Raw genomic sequence first — 6,828 nt, 5'->3', positions numbered from 1 at the left:
GACGCTACTGCACAGTAGTCTCAGGCTATTGTGTAGCCAGTGTCATGAAAAAGCTGTTAGGCGGCACTACTGCGCAGTAACTTCAGTTACTGTGCAGCCATTTAGTAGTTGTTTATACAAGTACTAAATGACTGTGCAGTAATGACTACGTAGTCAGTGTCTCATGTAGACGCAGCCACTGAACAGGAAAGATGTTATGCAAAGGGGTTAATGCAGTGCTTTGCTTCTTTTTTATTTAAATGTTATGCAAGGGATGCACCCAGAGAACCCATTTAGGATGCAGGTTTCATTGTCATCAGATGGAGCTCTTTAAATGTTTGCACGGCACTATGTGGAAGAGTCAGTTGAGTTAGACAAGACAGAAAACAGAACAGAAACTGTAAGGGAGGCACCAGTGGATACATGTCACAGGAAGTTAGCTTTAATGTATTTATTGCCCAAATAATTCATACATGCACCTCTCTTCTACAGCTGCTGTAGCCTGCGTGTGGGTGTGCTAGCAGAAGCATCAAAAGTTGGTTCTTGTGGGCAGCTCCTGTAGCTCTTGCCACAGTGGAGAGGCAAGCAAGTCTCTATCCAACTTCTTATTGGAGAGCTTTAGGGACAAACCCCACTCTAACTGACATTAATTGTAATGCTTTGGGCAAAAGCTGATTTAAGTGTTCTTTGTCAAAGCCTCAACCTTCATGGTTATAGCTGAAAAAATTATTCCTAAACATAAAATTCCAGAAGCTACTACTCTATAATGAATGACATTCATTAGAATTTGTAAAGAAAAAAAAAGGGGGCTCTACAACATACCTTCCCTGAGCCCACTCTCACAATGTGTCCCTGTCAGTCTTCAGAGGAAACACTGGTACTTCAACGGTTAGCCATTCACCAAAATCAAGGGTCAAGGGCCCCTCTGCCCATGGTACCAATTTGTTTGCCTGGGTGCAGAAAAGCAAAAATAGTTCTTCCCTTCCCCCACTTTACAATAATATTATTACTGTAACACGACCCCTGCCCTAATAACAGATGTCACTATTAAACAATTACCGCTCACTTCCATCTTCTAGATTAAACATGGGGTAAATATTTCATGAATATTGCAAGGTGATTATGTATAGGCTCAGTCCAACTCAATACATTCCCTGCATAAGGTAGAAGATCTATTTAGAACCCAAAGAAATTTGCTTCTGAAGACACTGTCCCTAAACTACCTAGGCAAATCATTTTTCCTCAGAATAGCTATTGCAAATTCAAAGAAGGGCCTTGAATTCCTGAAATGTCCTTATTCTTCATTGTGGCCGAACCAAAAGTAGCCAGTGTACTTGCATTTTCTACTTTATTATAACAGCAGCATCATTAACTGCATGTATTAAGCCTTGGCAACAGCATGAATTATGCCATATACAGTACATAATATGAGTACAGCAGATACAGCATTTCAGACAGGGAAGAATAAAGCAAAATTATGCAATTCCTCTTTATAATCAAGGTCCTTAAAATACAACATTTCTCTATCAATCTGCATCTGTTCTCCAACACAAACCCATGGCAGAGTAAGAAATGAATGACGTGGTGTCTGATAAATTAGATTTGTGAAGTACTAGGAAAAGTGACCTCCATAACATCAACTTCTTTTCTTTTAGTAAGTAATTTTTAAGGTATATATTTGATACAAAGAGCTCCTTAACCCTCAGAATTATTTGACTTAACATGAGAGATGTGGAGGAAGATTTTCACATCGCAGAATTGCTTTTCAGCCGATGTTTACGATTTATCCCAGTTGGTAAAAATAGTGAAACTTAAAAATTACTTAACCCCGATTTATATAATTGCAATGGCCGAAGACCCCACAGTGCTAGCTGCCAAACATACATGAAAGTCCTTTGTCTAAAAAGCTTGTACACTGACTTTTTTGATAGGTACCAACATGTCTAATAGCAACAAAAAACTTGAAACAAAAAGAGATTTCAAGCAAGTTTTTCATCTTTGCATGGAATACAAATGAAGAGACTAACCCAGTAGGAGGAAAGAACTGAGTGAATAAGCAGCTCCATACTGAGAAATAAGACACAAGACATTAATCATGATTCATCAGTATTGCTTTCCTTAAGGTGAATAGGGAGGGAAGCAGCGAAAGGAGTTTGGAGAGAGGGAAACATGCCTTCAAAGGTGCTGGTATAATGAAGAAAATAAAGTGAAGGCCAGGCAGGATAATGTATGCAAACATTTTTATACAACTCTGTAATTAAGTCTATCAGCAGCTCTTTTTAGAACAACTTATTTTCTCTGGATTGAAATATCCAGAGAAACATAGCACTAGGTCTGTGCCAGACTCTGATGTCCACAACAACCTAAAAAAAATAACAGGAGGAGAAAAATCTGAAAGAGGCTTGTTCATTTTTTAATTCCATTGTTACCAATATTATAGTCACAAAAAATGCTGCTGAATACCATATTCCTGTCAGTTTTAGGGCAGCAACTACAATTCTGGAAACACTACACAACAGTTTAAATTCATTATCCGCTTCTAATTAAAATGATCTGTTTCACAGTCACAGGATAAAATCTTGTTCGAGAAAGTGATGAGCTTTAGCAGTCCTTCTGCAACTGATCCTGCAGTGGATATGTGTTTACAGGCAGGAACATTTTATGTCACTGACAGTTAAGTCTAACTGGGATTAACCTTTAAGTGCTTACTACCACTGATACGCTTAGGTGGGATCAGAAGGAAGCATAGTCAGCACAGCACCACATTGGTAGATATGAACCAAGTTAATGATGGAAACTGCTTGCTCTAATTGTGATGCGCAAGCATACATTCCCCCGTTTAATTAACCTAACATTCAGTTAACTCTTTATTGGATCAGGTCTTTGATTTTTTTTTTGTTCGCATCATCGTGCATTGCCTCTCTCATTAACTTAATGGTTACTTTCTGAACAGGATAAGTGAATGGCAAGAGAAGCTACTTTTCATGAAGATTATACTAGGAGTTCCAGTTGTTTTAGGTTCTATTGAAAACAAGAATCGAACAAAAATAGAGCAGCATTACAGGCAATGGTACTTGTGACCTTCATTTTTGGATTCCCAGGAAAAAATTCCCATATCAAAGGCTAAGCAGCAAATCCCCATGCAAATACCTAAATTGTTATCTGCTTGAACACCACAGCTCCTATTGGACTTCATAGAATCATAGAAGTAGGGTCAGAAGGGACCTTGTAGATCTTCAAGTCTTACCCCCTGCCTGGGCAGGAGGAAAACTGGGCTCAAACGACCCATCAGGCAGGCATCGAGCCGCTTCTTAAAGACCCCCAGGGTAGGAGCCAGCACCACTTCCCTAGGAAGTTGGTTCCAGATCCTAGCTGCCCTAACTGTGAAGTAGTTCCTACCGATGTCTGATCTAAACCTACTCTCCAACAACTTGTGGCCATTATTCCTTGTTATCCCAGGGGGCGCTAGGGGAAACAAGGTCTCCCCCAAACCCTTCTGGTCCCCCCTAGTGAGTTTATAGACGGTCACCAGGTTCCCCCTCAGCCTTCTCGTGAAGGCTGAACAGGTTCAGGTCCCATAGCCTCTCGTTGTAGGGTCTGCCCTGCTGTCCCCGGATCATGCGGGTGGCCCTCCTCTGGACCCTCTCAGTGTTGTCCACATCCCTCCTGAAGTGGGGTGCCCAGAACTGGACACAGTACTCCAGTTGTGGCCTGACTTCTGAGGAAGCTACGGGCACTTCCTGCCTCAGAAAATAATACCATTTCATTAGGATTCTAATTTTAAATGTCCCAACTTAAAAAATGTCAGGCAGAGGTTCTGGAAGCAACTACTAAGTTCCTGATTTACTCCCCTTCAAGAAAAGCAACTCTTATAAAACAGACTGCCTTCTCCATTATGCCCAGTTGTGATTCCTAGTAGACCTGTGCAAATAGGGAACTTTTCGATTCGGATGCCAGATTCGATTTGGAGATCTGAATCGTTTTTCTGATCCGATTCGGTCAAATCACTTAGGAAGATTCGGATCCAATTTGGAGATTCAGCCATAGAGTATAAAGGGGAGCCAATGAAATATCTATAACTGTGTTGTCTGTTGGCTGATTCAGATGAAACTTATAGGGATGGTAGCCTCTGCTGAGAGCATGGCACGTGCCAAGTTTGAAGATGATAGGTGGAGGGGTTTCTGGGAAACTGCAGCTCAAATCCTGAAAGCAAAACTCATGTCACGTATGCGTGTTAAGCCACACTGGGGTGAAAACTTCAGGGGTAGTTGTTCTTGCTGAGGCCACAAATCCTGCCAAGTTTCAAGGAGATCGGTGCAGGGGTTTCTGGGAAACTGCACCTCAAACTGCTGACAAGCAAAACTTGTGACATGGGGGTGGGGAGCGGCAGCAAGAAGGTGATGCAAGATGGAAGATGCTCTATTTACCAGAGCACCCCTTGGAGTAACTAGGAACAATGGCCACAAACTGACGGAGAGCGCATTTAGGTTGGATATCAGGAAGAATTTCTTTACGGTAAGGGTTGCCAAAATCTGGAATGAGCTCCCAAGGGAGGCAGTGCACTCCCCTACCTCAGGGGTCTTCAAGAGGAGGCTAGACATGCACGGTCTGACCCCAGAGCTCTTTCGTGCCCAAGGCAGGGGGTCGGACTTGATGATCTGCTAAGGTCCCTTCCGACCCAAACATCTATGAAAATAAACTTCATTTTTGCAGAGGAAGCTGAAGGTGGAAGTCTGTTCCTCTGGGTCCATCGGAGTGTCTTTGTGAGTTGCTCTTTGATATGCAGATAAAGGCAGGATTCCTTCCCTAGTGGTGTCAGATAGCAGAAAGGCAGGGAAGTGTAGAAAACTTTTTTGTTGTTCAGTAATGAAGTTTAAATCCAAAATCAGCTAAAATTTGGCATCTTCCATGTTTCAGGGATGTATTTGACCAACATGTCTCAGACCAACACAGCTATCATCCCTGAAACTGGACAAAGCACTCCAGTTTAAGCCTCACCAGAATTAAATAGCGAAAGAATCACTTTCCTTGACTTGCAGGGAACAGTCCTGTTAATACAACACAGTATGGTATTGGCTTTTTTTGTAACAAGAGCAAGGTATTGGTTCTTACTCAGCTCGCAGCTCACTATAACCTCTGGTCTTTTTCAGCAGTACTGCAGCCAAGCCAGTCATTCACAGTGAGTATGTCTACACATGCGCCAGACTATGCAGTTGTTGCTGCGCAGTCACCTAGTACTTGCTTAAGTACTAAATGACTGTGCAGTGTCGATGCCACACAGGTTGTTTTCAAAGCTACCATGCAGTAGGTTTGGTTCATGCCTGCTGATGCTACGGTGCCGTAGCAATGAGCTACAGTGACAGTGTCTCATGTAGATGCACCCAGTTCGTATTTGTACATGTGATTATTCTATCAAAAGTATATTACTTTGTACTAGTTCTTACTCAATTTCATTTGATTAATTTTAGACCATTTCTCTCGTTTGCTGAAGTCATCCTAGCACTAATCTTGTCTCCCAAAATGTCCACAAGTTCATAGCTTCAAATTTATTAGGTGCATACATAATCCTATTCTCCAAATGATTATAGTACCAGCACAGACCATGAGGGAAACCCTGCTTGATACCTTCACTCAAACCTCAAGTTATTGTTGACTATTTTTTGAGCATGATGATCCAACCACTTTCATCAAGACTATATTTAATGAGTTTACTAGTGAGAACATTTATGGAAGACAGTGTCAAAAGAATATTAAATTTAAGGTTTATCACATGGACTGCTCTCTTCCAAATCACTAAACCCACCTCCTTGTAGAAGGAAATGGTGGTCAAAAACAACTTGCTCTTAAAAAATCCATGTTGGCTGTTCCTGACCTTGTTATCTGGTGCTCCAAAACAGATTCCATAAATTGAATGCTCCCTAATCTTTCAGGCAGAAGCACTCTGGTACCTGCCCATCTTTGGCAGGGACAGGTAGGCCACATGCCCCACAAAGCCAGATCAGGACCAGGTAGGACGACAACAGCCCTCTGAACAGGTACAAGCAAGGGATGAGCTAGCAGTAGTAGTAGCAGCAGCTTTGGCATTTCAAGGTCTTCCAGCTACAGCTACTCCTCACTTCATGTCATAGTTATGTTCTTGAAAAATGTGACTATGCAAAAATGTTAAGCATATCCAATTACATCACAGTAGTTACCTACTAGCAGATGGAGGCCAAACAACGGTATAACCAAGCATCGTGCAACTTTAAATGATGGTTTAGTGCCAAGCTGCATGTGGCAGCAGGGAGCAGGGCCAGACCTGCACCTCTATTGTGTGGGGTTCTTCCCCTGCAGCATGTAACTATGGGGTCCCAGGAGCTGCCTAAGAGCTGATGGACGCTCCATGCGCTGAAGCCAGAACAGCTTAGTCCCAGAAGCTGCATGGAGGGCAGGGAGCGGAAGTGGCTGGAGCCATGTGCCACCAGGCAGCTCTGCCTGTATAGGCCATGAGCACCTCAAGGGCCTGCTGCTGGTGACCAGGGTTGTGCGCCATAGGGAGGAGGACCACATGACCTTCCCCCCAAAAAACTCTTCCCACAGCTCCAACCCCATACCCTCCCCAACACCCACCCCTCAAACCATATATAAGAATAAGACTTTATTTTGAGCTATTATGCAATCACTTCTATATACACTATGCAAACATGCATAAATTGGGACAAAAATATTTTTGGAAATAAAATTAAAATATTTATTGTAGGTGTTTGATTTTTAGTAGGATTTTTTTCTCCCAGTTCCAAGATGGCACCCCTGCAAAGGCGTACTTCCAGGGGCAAGGGGAGGGACTTCTGGTCACCAGATGGCAAATGG

This window comes from Alligator sinensis, unplaced genomic scaffold, assembly GCF_000455745.1.
Source record: "Alligator sinensis unplaced genomic scaffold, ASM45574v1 scaffold392_2, whole genome shotgun sequence".
Classification (NCBI taxonomy): Eukaryota; Metazoa; Chordata; order Crocodylia; family Alligatoridae; genus Alligator; species Alligator sinensis.
This window is presented reverse-complemented; position numbering follows the sequence as displayed.